General features: G+C 43.3%; 1 protein-coding gene across 2 annotated transcripts in view; it reads right to left on the bottom strand.

Annotated features, from left to right (window-relative positions):
• Positions 1–8,187, bottom strand: part of NLRC5 (NLR family CARD domain containing 5) — a 264,118-nt gene extending 255,931 nt beyond the window's left edge. For both annotated transcript variants that reach the window (XM_073605527.1, XM_073605525.1), the window contains exon 1: positions 8,132–8,187. The gene's annotated coding sequence lies outside the window, so the exon portion shown is untranslated. The remainder of the gene's footprint in view (positions 1–8,131) is intronic.
• Positions 8,188–15,876: the final 7,689 nt, after the last annotated feature.

A 15,876-nucleotide genomic window follows, 5' to 3' on the forward strand; every position in this document is an offset into this window, starting at 1 on the left:
CCCGCTGCGGGCCGCGGGAGCGTGCCCGTGGGTCCGGCGGACTCGATGTCCATCGGCCGCCCGCGATCATTGTGCACAGAAGCAGAACGGGGATCTGTCCTTGTAAACAAGGCGTTTCCTTGTTCTGACAGGTGACATGACAGAGATCTGTGATCACATCCCAGTGATCAGGAACAGTGATCTCTGTCATGTCCCTGGCAGCCCATCCCCCCTACAGTTAGAACATGCTGAGGGAACACAGTTAACCCCCTTATTGCCCCCTAGTTTTAACCCCTTCCCTGCCAGTGTCATTTTTACATTGATCAGTGGATATTTATAACACTGATCAATGTAATAATGTCACTGGTCCCCAAAAAGTGTAATTTGGGGTCAGATTTGTCCGCCACAATGTCAAAGTCCCGCTAAAAATCGCAGATCACTGCCATTACTAGTAAAAAAAAAAATAAAATAAATAAAAGTCCATAAATCTATCCTGTAGTTTGTAGATGCGATAACTTTTGCGCAAACCAATCAATATACACTTATTGAGATTTTTTTTTTACCAAAAATAATGTAGAAGAATATGTAGAAGAATACAAATTTATGAAGAATTGTATTTTTTACATTTTTTGGGGGGATATGAATTATAGCAAAAATTTAAAAATATTGTTTTTGTTTTCAAAATTGTCGCTCTTTTATTGTTTATATTGCAAAAAAAAAAATACTGCAGAGGTGATCAATTACCTCTATTTGTGGGGGGAAAAAAGACATAAATTTTGTTTGGGTACAGTGTCGCACGGCCACGCAATTGGCAGTTAAAGTGAAGCAGTGCTGTATTGCAAAAAATGGCCTGGTCAAGGGGGGAAATCCTTCCGGGGCTGAAGTGGTTAAAGTAGAACTATAGGCAAAACTTTTTATTTCCATTTTGGATAGAGCAGGAGAGGGTTATAACCCCTGTCAGTTGTGGCCATCTGTGTCCAATTGCCGAGATTTTCCTTCACTTGCTGTCCCATAGCCAAACAGGATGTGAGAGGAAATTCCAGCAAACTAAGGGAATCCCTTGGGGACCCACAGGTCACCAGAACTAATGTCCCCATTGGAAGATTCCATGCTATTACTTTTCTGTGGACAACCCAAGATTCAGGATATTCTTTTAATTTAACTTTTAATGATAATGGTAAACAGGACAAATAGAGAGGGTGAGCCTGACAAGTCGCGTTCCGTTCTGTACAATGGAACCGTTCCAATAGGCGCAACCCAAGTCGCTCCGACTTAGAAAAAGGTTCCTGTACGACTTTGGGGGCGACTTGAGGCGACTTGCATTGACTTATATATAGAAGTTGTTTTGCAAGTCGCCGCTGCTGTCGTGTGCAGGTCGCCTGAGGCAGTCGCGCTGCAAGTCGTGTTGCCTGAGTGTGAACCGGCTCTTAATCTCCTTAAATCGGTTGTATACCCGCAAAATAAAAAAACAAAAATAAATAAATAAAGGCAAAGGCATAATGAGCTAGTATGCACAGCATACTAGCTCATTATGAAATACCTTAAAAAGAAGCATCGGCATTGCATCACCGCCAAGGGAGCTGACATTTTCCCCTCTGCGTTTCTTTCAGGTTTGTGGCTCCGGAGCTGGGAGTGTCTGGAGCCACGATGACGTCACTGCGCGCGGGAGTCCTCTGTTCCGCCACGATACACCGGGCCTTCACTGCGCATGCGCCGCTAACATCAGCAGCTGCATGCAGGGCGAATATCTCCTAAACCGTGTAGGTTTAGGAGATATTAATTTTACCCACAGGTAAGCCTTATTATAGGCTTACCTGTAGGTAAAAATATAAAAAAGGGGTATACAACCACTTTAACGGGGACACAGACAGCAATAAAAACCTGATAGGGGTTCTAATTCCTCCCCACTCTATCCAAATCGAAATAAAAAGTTTTGCCTTTTGTTATACTTTAAGGCGAGGCAAATGGGGCAGCTGCCCTGGGCCCTGTCATTGTTGTGGGGCCTGAAAATCTAACAATCGCTCCCTGTAACATAGTGCAGCTGTAGCTAAAGGGAAAAGGAAGCAGTGATTGGAGTAGTTCATGTCGAGTGGAGAGACACACTGACAAGCAGTGGCAGAGAACGGAGGAGTGGAGGAGGATGGCATAGAGGAGACAATGACATTCCTAAGGCAGCAAAGTTAAGGAAAGCCGGTGGTGCAAAAGTTACAGTCTGAAATAGAAAATGTGCTTGCTATTAACATTACTAGGAATGCCTAAAGCACATAGCAAAAATCAGAACACAATGGTTGAAAGAGAAAAAGGTGAATGTCCTTGCATGGCCTATGATCCTTGTTCCAACTCAGTGATTCTGTTTTCGATTTTTTTTTTTCTGTCATGGTGTCATATGTGTTATATATTTAACTTGGACATTATAAGTTGCACTGTAACTGCTAGGACTCAGACCTTTTCTTTTTTTTTTTTTTTTTTTTTTTTTAAACAATAAGCTTTTATTGATGTTAAAATATAGCATTTGTACAATCATACTAACATTTGTACATGAGTATCATATAAAAATATAACTGTATATAATTGAATTTAATGATAGAGTATTTTACTAGCGAAACCAACAAGATGTCTTTGTAATCAGCCTATCTTTACATCAATTGTTTATTTGAAATACTCTGAATTTATGTATCAAAATCTATTATTTAATTCAAGAGAAAAATAAATTCAAGGGTCTATAAAAAATACCCTTCTAAATATATATAGTAACAGAAATGAAAATTAAAGAGAGGGAAAAAGAGTAAATAAAATATAAGAGAGATGTAATTATTCACATTTCTTTATGTTAAGAGGTATATCCCTATGTGAAAGTGTTATAAGAATCAGAAAATTTAAAGATGATCCACGGCTGCAATATTTTATTAAAATTTTCTGTATTCCCTTGTGTTGTTGCCCTGATCTCCTCCATACCTTTGAGCAGATGTATCTCTTCCAACCATTCTTTAATTGTAAGTGCGGCGGTTTTCTTGACATCAATTAAGATGATTTTAAACTTAAACTTAACATTTTTTTTATTAAAATAAAAAAGACGTTATACTTACCTGCTCTGTGCAACAATATTGCACAAAGCGGTGCCTTACCTCTTCTTTGGTGGTCCTCCTCTGGTGGTCTGCTTCTTCTTCTTCTTCTTCTTCCAAGTACCCCCATAGCAAGCTGTGTTCTGTGGGAGACCCGTGTGAGTGTACTTCTGAGCCAGGCTATGTGCGTCTATAGACACACACAACGTGGCTTGGCCACACCCCTCACACCCTCATTACAGGATTTGACTGACAGCAGCAAGAGCCAATGGCTCCCACTGCTCTCAGAGTCTCCTGTGAATTCAGGAAGAGCACTGCTGCAGCTGAGGACAGCGCTGGATCATGAGACTAGCCAGGTAAGTCAACAAAAAAGGGGTAAGGGGGTTTTTGCGGTGCCAAATACAGAGATAAAAGATTTACTTCCATCGATTAAAATAGAAAAGAGTTTTATTACATGACATATTTAAAAAAAAAACAAATTTAGAGCAATTTAAAATTACAGGTGTTTGGTGGTCATAGAATAAAGAAATGAAACACATTTCACAATGGAGACGTTGCACACTAGCCCGACATGTTTCGCTGTTAGCTTCCTCAGGGTTTGTGCAAGGCTTAATTGAAAACACCAAACAAATGCTAGCAACCGCAAACCACCAGGCTGGACCCTAGACAAGCAACCCAAATGACCCAATCCAAGAGAACCAGTCAGGTGTGACCATAGAGGGCAGATAGGGCGACAACAAAAAGATATTTGTCTAGTGATCCATGAAGGAGACACAGCCTGCTAAGTGTGTCTCCTTCATGGATCACTAGACAAATATCTTTTTGTTGTCGCCCTATCTGCCCTCTATGGTCACACCTGACTGGTTCTCTTGGATTGGGTCATTTGGGTTGCTTGTCTAGGGTCCAGCCTGGTGGTTTGCAGTTGCTAGCATTTGTTTGGTGTTTTCAATTAAGCCTTGCACATCCCCTGAGGAAGCTAACAGCGAAACATGTTGGGCTAGTGTGCAACGTCTCCATTGTGAAATGTGTTTCATTTCTTCAGAAAAAAAAAAAAGAAAAATAAAGGGAAATGCAGCGCTATAAAAGTGAAATAAAATTATAACAATGTGTCAAGTCCATAGGTGTTAACCCTGGTGGTGAGTCGTGTGTTAAATCAATTGTAAATCTAATATAAAAAGAAGTCCACTTGTGTCAACACTGTAAGAAAAACACTTCCAAAATGAATGGTGGAAAGTCCTGGAAGGACTAATAGGGATGGTGAGAGTCCATAGATGGAAAACAACATCAATAGTATGCGGTGTGACTCCATAGATGGAAAACAATGTTGGTGATATTAGACATCAGTGAGTAGATAAAGATGGGTACTCTTACCGGATGAGGTGGACTCCTGTGTCTTATGACATGGAGTCGGTAAAGCAATAAGCCCCACCCGGCTTTAGAGAGATGTCCGGAAACCTGGAACTCACAGGGTGCACTTCTCCAACGAACCTCGAACGATCGTCAGGATTGATCAGCAAACCAGGAATTCCAAGAACATGTAGTTCCAATGGCCAAAAATATGCAATCTCTCTCATCAAGATGATATGCAAGAGAAAAATTAAAACTTCCGCATAGTGCAGGTAAAAACAGGGATTTTTATTGCTAAAAAAGCCATACAGATGTAAAAAATAGTGATCACTTAAAAAACAAACAAGGGCAGCATGGAGAGGGGGAGACCGCCCCCTGTTTTTACCTGCACTATGCGAAAGTTTTAATTTTTCTCTTGCATATCATCTTTATGAGAGAGATTGCATATTTTTGGCCATTGGAACTACATGTTCTTGGAATTCCTGGTTTGATGATCCATCCTGACGATCGTTCGAGGTTCGTTGGAGAAGTGCACCCTGTGAGTTCCAGGTTTCCGGACATCTCTCTAAAGCCCGGTGGGGCTTATTGCTTTACCGACTCCATGTCATAAGACACAGGAGTCCACCTCATCCGGTAAGAGTACCCATCTTTATCTACTCACTGATGTCTAATATCACCAACGTTGTTTTCCATCTACGGAGTCACACCGCATACTATTGATGTTGTTTTCCATCTATGGACTCTCACCATCCCTATTAGTCCTTTCAGGACTTTCCACCATTCATTTTGGAAGTGTTTTTCTTACAGTGTTGACACAAGTGGACTTCTTTTTATATTAGATTTACGATTGATTTAACACACGACTCACCACCAGGGTTAACACCTATGGACTTGACAAATTGTTATAATTTTATTTCACTTTTATAGCGCTGCATTTCCCTTTTTTTTCTGTATTTTATTGCTTGTCACAATGTATGCAGCTGCTGTCTTATTTTTGTTCACACTTTAGAGCGCAGTGTTTTGTATACTTTTTGTTTCATTTCTTTATTCTATGACCACCAAACACCTGTAATTTTAAATTGCTCTAAATTTGTTTTTTTTTTTAAATATGTCATGTAATAAAAATCTTTTCTATTTTAATCGATGGAAGTAAATCCTTTATCTCTGTATTTGGCACCACAAAAATCCCCTTACCCCTTTTTTGTTGTCTCTACCTATATTGGGATGAGGTGTCTAATCTAGGGGTGCTGCATCATCAACCAGACCAAACCCATGTTCTAGCCAGGTAAGTGTTTAGGGATGGGGAAGAAAAAGTAGTGGGACGTTTATTTAACGTTAATGCAGGTAATGCATTAAAGCGGTTGTATACCCACAAAAAAAAAATGAAAAATAAAAAACCTTTAAGGCAAAGGCATAATGAGCTAGTGTGCACTGCATACTAGCTCATTATGAAATACTTACCTTAGAACGAAGCATCGGCATCGCATCCCGGTCACCGCTGAGGGAGCTGATATTTTTCCCTCTGCGTTTCTTCCGGGTTCGCAGCTCCGGCGCTGTGAGTGGCCAGAGCCGCGATGACGTCCCTCCCACGCGTGCGCGTGGGAGTCTAATTTCCGGCAAGGCTCTGATTTTCCAGGAACATCCGCCGGACCTTCAGAGCGCATGTCTCTAAGGTGAAACATCAGAGGTCTGTTTAGACCCCCGATATTTCACCAAAGCCCCCCAACAGGGCTGCTATTTTTTTTTTTTAAATAATAAAAAATTAAATTGTAAAAAATAAACTAAACTAACATAAAATAAAATAAAGTTGTAAAAAAATAAAATAACATGGTAAAAAAAATAAATAAAAAAAATAGATTTACAAAAGTAAAAAAGCTACTGACCACATTCACTGCCCTACTGACACTGTCCACTACTCTACTGACACCATCCTCTGCTCTACTGACGGACACCAGCCTCTGTCCTACTGACACTGTCCACTGCTCTATTGACTGACACCATCCATTGCCCCACTGACAAGTCCACTACTTTACTGACACTGTCCACTGCCCTATTACCACCATCCATTGCCCTACTGACACTGTCCAATGCCTTGCTGACACCATCCACTACCCTACTGACACCATTCACTGCTCTACTGACTGATACTGTCCAATTTTAAGGTAGGCTAAGTCAATAGTTTTACAGTGACGTTCGTTTAATGATCTTTTTCTAAGTTTTCCTTAATATTTAGTTAGGCCTTAATTTCTCTTTCTAAAATAAAATGGTGGCGCACCCAGTGATTTTTGATCTCTTTCATGTTGTCATGATCTTCAGGTGGATCTCCACCTCTCAAAGGTTGCCTACCTTTGGGTATTCAAAAGAATTGGAGAGGTATGTCTAAATGTGGGCAGTTTCTCCAAAATCTTTTGAATTACTTTCTCAATATGTAAATAAAGATCTGAAATTACACTTTAGCCACTTGGAGTATCTTGGTGCGCGATGGAAGCAGCAGGTGGTAGAGGTTGGGCACCAGCTTAACTTTTGCACCAGGGCCCACTAGCAGTGCCAGGACAAGGTCATCTAGAGCCCAGGGTGAACATGCCGAATTGTGCCCCCCTCCCAAGATGTATGTCATTGTGTCAGCGAAAATCCCGTCCCCCTCCAAAAATTGAGTACTAATCTGCATGCTCGCCCCCCCAAGCATAAATTTCCCCTCCTCCCAGTACAAATCTGCCCTCCTGCTGAAATCCCCCTGCCAGCACAAATCTTTGCCCCCCCCCCGCTCAAATCCTCTCTCTCCCCCAAAACAAAACAAAAAACCCTCCTATCACAAATCCTCTATCCCTCAATTTTGCCCTCCAAGCACAAATCCTCTCTCCTCACTCTAAATCCCCCCCTTCCAGCACAAATCCCCCCAATCATCCCTACTAGCACAAACCCCTCCCCCCCCCCCCAACAAAACAAATCTATTTCCCCTTACTTTAATGGCACAAACCCCCCCAAAACCCTCCTCCTAGCACAAATCCTTTTCCCCCATCCCCCTCACCAATCCCTCCAAATCACACGTCCTAGCACACCTCCCCAAATTTGCCCTCCTAGAACAATTCTTATCCCCTGCCACCCCCCAAATTCCCCTTCTTAACACAAATCTCCTCCCCCCAATCTCCTTGTGGTGTTGTGGTGCCCCACCACCTCACATGATACCACAGTGCCCAGTGCAGCCACCCCCCTCCTGCCCACACCTTGTCCCGGGCCTGACCACAAGCTTCAAGCTATGACACTGATGTGAAGGACAACATTTTAATACAGATAACTGATAAAACTTGTATTTATTATGATTTGATTACCCTATTTAAAACTCAAACCCACAGAATGCAGTTAAAACTATGTACCAAGTTGCATAAGAAAACAGCTCAATGTCATGCACAATAGGAAAGTGGAAAATAAACATTGCAAATATTTCTGTGGTCTGTAACAGCCGTGGAACAAAAAAGTACCAACATACCCTGCCTGTTTCTACAAAAATGTTGCTATATACTGTACATCGTACAGAGGCTGTGCAGTTGTATACTGGCCTCTCTGTATCACATAGGACTCCCAGCAAAGCACAGGCTTCTGCAAGGTCTATGTTTGTATAAATGTGATCATTTACCATCTGTACTTATATGATCAGATATTTGTGCACATCATAAACAGTTAATAATCACAAAAACCTACCGATAAGGTTCACAATCTTCGGCTAAAGACAAAACGTATCTTACCTCTCCGGATTAAAAGAAGCTGCATGACTGGAAAATGAAAGTGAAAGGCATTTGAGCGCAAAACCACGGAAGGCAGAAGTGAGCAGAACTGTCACAGGGATAAAAGTAAAGAGTTGTTACTGACTTTATTTGTCATCTTTTAAAGACAAGTATAAAGAGGCAGATAAATAAAATAGCACAAATTAAAGAAGAATTCCATCTTTTGCAATAAATAAAGAAATACACCCACAGACATCCCAACCTTCAAAAACTCATTTCAGGGAGGTGGCGTGACAGCGCCCCCCCACCCCCCGCCCCCCAATTAAATGCAGCCTGATAAGTGGCAATTAAAGTTTGCAGTTTTTGACATACATAGGCATTCTGTGTCTCTTATTTTTCTTTTTTACTAGTAAATGTTTTTTGAATAAGTACTGTCTGCTTCAGAGAGAAGGGAGAGTGCAAAACTGTAAGAGCCCTTCCACACCGGGAGCGGGCAGGCGTTGGCTATTTTTAGCGCCGCTTTACCGTCGCTATTCGGTCACTAGCGGGATGGCTGAAAAAAGTTTTAAAACCGCTGGCATTGGTTTTCAATGGGCAGGGGCGTTTTACAGCGCTGCAAAGATGCGGCTTGCAGGACTTTTTTTTTTTACCGTCCTGCAAGCGCACCGCTCCAGTGTGACAGCACTCGGGGCTTTCACACTGGAGAGACAGGAGAGGCTCTTTACAGGCGCTATTTTTAGCGCTGTAGCGCCTGTAAAGCGCCTTAGTGTGAAAGGGGTCCAAGTGCTGGAACATGGAAACTTCAAGTTAAATTTGCAATAAAATGTATTATGTCATATTATGGCAAGTTCTCCTGCCATATCCCCAGCATTCAGCTCTTCAGAGAGGAATCTACTAGGACTGCCATTGTAACATCAAATATTATAAAGACTTTTGGCATAATCTACTGAAAACTTCTATTTACATTACAGTGGCATACAGTGGCATACCTTGGGGTGTAGAACATGAAGAACAGTCAGCCTCCTGTAGAGCAAACTGGGGATGCTCTATAATCACATTCCAATTCACCTGCATCTACAAGCAGCCCCCAGTGGCAGGAAGGGAGAAGTGCACGTCTAGAGGGAAGCCAGGGGTGCTACCTATTTTATAACACTGGGAAGGGAAGCTGCAGTTCAGCCGGGAGATTGCCGGGTGCTCGCGGGTGTCCTTGAGCCCGCAGCCAAATGCGGGAGTCTTGAGATGTCTGCACCCATACTGCAAAAAGTAAAAATGTGCATTTATTAATTTTTTGCATTCAGCCTGCAAAGCATTGCAACCATGATTAGTGGATTGCGGGTGCAATGCTCTGGCTCCTGCAGGTCTACCAGCTCAGGACCATACTAAGGCTCCATTCACACTAGCGCATTTTTTGATGCATTTTGCATTTTGCAGAAATGCATGGTAATTTTTTAACATGGGTTCCTATGGAACATGTTCACATCAATGCCTTTTTGTACCTCTGCATTTTTGGAAAGGGTCAGGGACTTTTTTCATGCAAAATGCCGCATTTTGCATGTAATACAATTCAATGGACCAGCATCAAAAACGCATGTGCACCATTTTTGCAGCGTTTTTACAGCGTTTTTGATGCGTTTTTGCCGTTTTTTATTTATTTATTTATTTTTATTTTTTTAAACTGTAAAAAAAAAAAAAAAACGCAAAACGCGGCAAAAACGCAGCAAAAACGCAAAACGTGGCAAGCATGACAAAAAAAACTCCAAAAACGCTCAAAAGCAACATGCATAGGTGTGAATCGAGCCTTAGATACGGACCTTCAATTATGGAATTGGAGATAGTATCAGTGGACTGCAAGTGTGGTGGCCATTACAGTCCCTCTGCTGTATTGTCATTCACAACTCTCTTTGAATGAATGACATGGCTGTGCAGCCTAGGGTTGCCACATCATCCCTTTAATCCAGGACACATATTAATTACACAGGTTCTGAGGCTGATTTAATGCAGATAAGGCACCAAGTGAGTTTAATTACCACCTTAATCAGCCAGAGAACCTGTGTAATTAATGTGTGTCCTGGATTAAAGGGATGATGCAGCCGGAGCCATCAAATTCAAATATGACAGGAGCCAATGTGGAGAAGAACTACTGGATCCTATAAGTGTAGGGAGGGCTTTTTTTCTCAAACAATAGGTGCTGGAACTCAACCACGACCCCCCCAAAACCCCTCCCCCCACACACACCCTCCAAATCACATCAAATAGTGGGAGTGGTCAGTCAAATTTCACGAACAGTAGGAGGGTCTTAAAGGGGCACCTGTGCTTGCGGGAGACAAAATCCCGTTATAGGACTGGCAGAGTAATACTTGACTTCTAGTTGAATAGGTCCCAATCATGTCAACCGAGCACCGCAGTGTCCACACTGAGCCCAGGCGGTAACTCCAACTGTAGGTCTGTGACATCCGGGACACAACATACAAAGTCTCTCGACTCCTTGAATCACTCCAAGCGCCAGTCCTCCTGTGAGCTTCAATCGAACACCGGTATGGATCAAAACCCAGTCCTGCAAATCAGATAACCGCTGCATGGCGTGTGTATTTCCGCTACCTCCCGTCATCTTCCTCCGCCTCTCTCGGCCTGGCGCGTGGCACGCTGAACATTAAGAGACTGTCCCTCTGGGGCGTGGCTCCACCCCCCACTTGTTGGTTCAGCGCGCGAGGAACTGTAGCTGCACATTTTCAAAGTCCTCCCCAGCGATCCCTGGTGGCAGGTACTGTTGTATTGCAGGCTATCTTGGCAACAGTTACTGAAATGCAGGTTTCGTAGCTATGGGAGATGGTTAGTGGCAAACGTGAAACAGATATCCCGGACGACGCCCCCACGTGTAGCTGCACGTTTTCCCAGAGGAGCAGCTGATTCAATGTTATATCCGTAATTCACGTCTACCACCCAACCCTCGCAGCCCATAGATTTACAAGTCACAGTTCTTAGTGCTTTTTCACTTGCTTCTTTCAACAACACAAACTGGGATAGGAGAAGGACTTCCTCTGAGATGCTCTTTTGTTACATTATCATCTTTTAACCCCCCTGGCGGTATTCCCGAGTCTGGCTCGGGGTGGATTTTACATACCAAAAGCTGTATCCCCGAGCCAGACTCGGGCTTGCATCGCAGGATCCAGGAAGAGGTTACTTACCTTGTCCCCTGGATCCTGCGATGTCTCTCCGCTGTGATCGGCGAGCCGCTGTGTCTCGCTCGATTCACAGTGCCGAGCTCCGTTCCCTGCGAGCGTTACGACGCACGGGGACGGAGTTCGGCGGTAAATTCAAAAGTGAAACACACAGTATAGATACAGCATACTGTAATCTTACAGATTACAGTACTGTATCAAATAACTACACATCCCCTTTGTCCCTAGTGGTCTGCCCAGTGTCCTGCATGCAGTTGTATATATATAAAACTGTTCTTTCTGCCAGGAAACTGGAGATTGTCCATAGCAACCAAAACTGTCTCTTTACATCAAAAGTGGTTTTAGACCAGCTAGAAAAAAGCGATAATAAATTATAATCACTTGCAGAATTGAGCGATAGTGATTTGTGGGGAGATCCGTCATCAAACACTAAAAGTAATAAAAGCTAAAATTCTGCAACTGAGCAAATTTCAGTGTTTTTGATTTGATTACATTATTATATAATTTTTATTATTATTATATTATTATGTGTTTTAATTATTTATAGTTATTTATTATATTATAATTTTTTATTTCGTTTTTCAAACTTTATCATACCCGGGATGTCTACTAGACTCTTGTTTGGACAGATTTAAGTGAACTATTCCTAAGAATTACAGGCCTACAATATAAAACGCCAAATTTCTGTGCAAAATAATGGTACCGCTTTCAGCACCTAAAATCTGAAATAATCATACCGCCAGGGAGGTTAAGTGAATCTTGCAGGAATACTATGATCAGTTGCGGATAGTTAAGAAATCATCTTTAAATGATCTCTTAAATCAGGGAAGATGGAAGTAGATTTTTTTTAGAGAAAATTTGATAAAGAGTCACTCTGAATAACCTCTTCATCTATGCGACGTTTAAAGAACTGTCCGTATCTCTATATATGTGCTTGCAGCTTCACCGCTACCTGTTTGCCACTACTTCCCATCTGCATTGTACTTCCAAGAAAAGTCACTCTGAATAACTTTTCCCGCTTGACTGATTGGAATCCCCGGGGTATTGCTGAACCCAAAGTCATAGGCCATCATTGCCCATCTCACTGACTTGTGCACCAACAACCCTCAGTCTCTGGTAGTACCCTTCCCTTGGGCTTTCACTCACGTGATCAACAGTCCATGTGCCACTCATAAACGATCGATCGCCCAGTTTCCTTCCGCTTTGTTGCTACTTCTCCCGCAATGATTCTTAGCTCCTTTTCTTCTTTGTGGCCCGCTCCCTTCCCTGCAGGATGGCCAACTACACCAGCGATCACATGCTGTGAAGTGTCGTCTGTTCCTTCATGGAGGACCAGTTCTCCATTCCCCCTTTACTGCAAAAGCTCAGTTGGTTCCCCGGAGGGGAAAACATCCCTCCCCCCTCCGGGAACCAGGCTGGCCTCCTCCGCTCCTCAGAGCAGGACTGCAAACGAACCTCCCCGGACACCACGTGACCCCCTTTTATATGAGAGTCCCGGGTATTCCCAAGCAGGTTAATGATTGGCCGAGACTAGCATACAAACTACCTGCCACTCAAAATGGAAATTGACAACAGACAGGCCTGCTGTAATGGCGCAAGCCTGTCTAAATTTACCTGGCACGAGAACTACCAAGAAGGGTCACCTACCTAAAAGTAGGTGCCCGCTACACACACAATCGAGTTGAATAAAGGAATCCTCCCAGCTTTATCGTATTCTGACAGCAGGATTACACAGATTAGCGCTGCAGCCGATTGGCTACAAGAGCTGACTTAATAAAGACACACCAACTATATGTTGAAATGGAAGGAGCTGCTTTGTCGTGAACTCTCCATGGCGGAAACTTTGGTCGCAAGCACATACAGTGCCTTGAAAAAGTATTCATACCCCTTGACATTTTTCACATTTTGTCATGTTACAACCAAAAACGTAAATGTATTTTATTGGGATGTGATAGACCAACGCGAAGTGGCACATAATTGTGAAGTGGAAGGAAAATGATAAATGGTTTTCCAAATTTTTTACAAATAAATATCTGAAAAGTGTGGCGTGCATTTGTATTCAGCCCCCTTTACTCTGATACCCCTAACTAAAATCTAGTGCAACCAATTGCCCTCAGAAGTCACCTAATTAGTAAATAGAGTCAACCTGTGTGTAATTTAATCTCACTATAAATACAGATGTTCTGTGAAGCCCTCAGAAGTTTGTTAGAGAACCTTAGTGAACAAACAGCATCATGAAGGCCAAGGAACACACCAGACAGGTCAGGGATAAAGTTGTGGAGAAGTTTAAAGCGTTGGGTTATAAAAAAATATCCGAAGCTTTGAACATCTCACAGAGCACTGTTCAATCCATTATCAGAAAATGGAAAGGATATGGCACAACTGCAAACCTACCAAGACATGGCCGTCCATCTAAACTGACAGGCTGGGCAAGGAGAGCATTAATCAGAGAAGGGCCAAGAGGTCCATGGTAACTCTGGAGGAGCTGCAGAGATCCACAGCTCAGGTGGGAGAATCTGTCCACAACTATTATTCGTGCGCTCCACAAATCTGGCCTTTATGGAAGAGTGGCAAGAAGAAAGCCATTGTTGAAAGAAAGCCGTAAGAATTCAGTTTGCGAGAAGCCACGTGGGGGACACAGCAAACATGTGGAAGAAGGTGCTCTGGTCAGATGAGACCAAAATTTTACTTTTTGGCCTAAAAGCAAAACACTATGTGTGGCGTAAAGCTAACACTGCACATCACCCTGACCTGAACACACCATCCCCACTGTGAAACATGGTGGTGGCAGCATCATGTTGTGGGGATGTTTTTCTTCAGCAGGCACAGAGAAGCTGGTCAGAGTTGATTGGAAGATGGATGTAGCCAAATACAGGGCAATCTTGGAAGAAAACCTGTTAGAGTCTGCAAAAGACTTGAGACTTGGGCAGAGGTTTACCTTCTGTCAGGGCAATGACCGTAAACATACATTCAGAGCTACAATGTAATGGTTTAGATCAGTGGTCTCCAAATTGCGGCCCGGGGGCCAGATGTGTCCCTTTGCTTGCTTTCCTCCGGCCCTTGGAGCACTTTCATCCACTGACACCAACAATGGGACATAATTCCTCCCAATGACACCAACGATCGAGCACAATACCTCCCACTGACACCAACAGTGGGGCATAATTCTCCCCACTGACACCAATGAAGGGGCAGAATTCTTCCAAAAGATAACAACAATGGGGCCCAATGACATCAACGATGGGGTACAATTCCTTACACTTACACCAATAATGGGTTGCAATTACTCTCACTCTCTACTGATGTCGAGACCTTTATTACTCCCACCGGCCTAAAGTCTGAAGTATAGTAAACTGGCCCTTTGTTTAGAAAGTTTGGAGACCCCTGGTTTAGATCAAATAGCATATTCATGTGTTAGAATGGCCCAGCCAAAGTCCAGACCTACTGTAAATACAATTGAGAATCTGTGTCAAGACTTGAAATTTGCTGTTCACAGACACTCTCCATCCAATCTGACAGAGCTTGAGCTATTTTGCAAAGAATGGGCAAAAATGTCACTCTCTAGATGTGCAAAGCTGGTAGAGATATCCCCAAAAAGACTTGCAGCTGTAATTGCAGGTGTAGCAAGGTCTCTGGCCTCCTTCAGTCTGATGAGAACCTCCAGGGCCAGAGATAGCTGACATCCTTCTGTATGTGGTGGGTTATGAGGCATAGTGGGTGCGAGGTGAAATTTATTGGGCGCCAGACACTTCCTGAATGCAAAAGAGATGTTTATTTCTTTTACAAACTTTTATGGGGGAAAGAGGGTTAGGGCCAGGACACCCTTGAGTAGTTGCAAGTTCAATTAGCAGACTCTGAGACGTCAATAGGAGGACAGCCATGCAGGGAAAAGCCCCAACAAGGCGCCACATCTACACATGCAGGGATGCTGTCTCCTATGGCAACAGTCTTTAACAGTTCCTAACACAAACGTAACAGTTCTTTCAGCTTCACTACAACTTCTCCTTGTAGTTCTTCAGCCCACTGAGCTCCTGGTCTCTCACTAGACCCCCTAATTCACTGCCACTGAATCCCTTGAGCTCCTCCAATCTTCACGGTGGTATCTTCCTCAAACTTTACCCCCACCTCTCTGCTGGGTCCCTAGCTTGGCACTCCGAATACTTCTCAAGCTTCACCCCTGCTGGCCTGCTCAGTCCCTGGCTTGACACACAAGGCTGCTCTGCAAGCGTCACCTCCGCTGGCTGGGTCCCTGACTTGATCACTGTCTGAAGTTTCCTGATTGACCACCATGCCCGTTCGGTGAGAATACTATTCCGGTACTGGCTTCAGTTACTCACTGTGGTCCCTGGTAATAAGGTGGATGGCCCCTTTGTGGCGACAGGTTCCTCTCTACCTCTGACCACGTCAGGTTCTCTGGCCGGCAGAACCATCACTTTTGGTTGGACTGCAAGCCGCAATCCCAACCCTGCACTGCTCTTTTGCTTCTGGATAGGTCCTCAGACAGCCTAGCAGCCAGACACCCCCGGGATACGCCCAATCTTACAGCAGGTTCCAGCACATCATTACTATTCACTGACTGGTTGCCAG

The sequence above is a fragment of the Aquarana catesbeiana genome, linkage group LG11 (assembly GCF_042186555.1).
Source record: "Aquarana catesbeiana isolate 2022-GZ linkage group LG11, ASM4218655v1, whole genome shotgun sequence".
Classification (NCBI taxonomy): domain Eukaryota; kingdom Metazoa; phylum Chordata; class Amphibia; order Anura; family Ranidae; genus Aquarana; species Aquarana catesbeiana.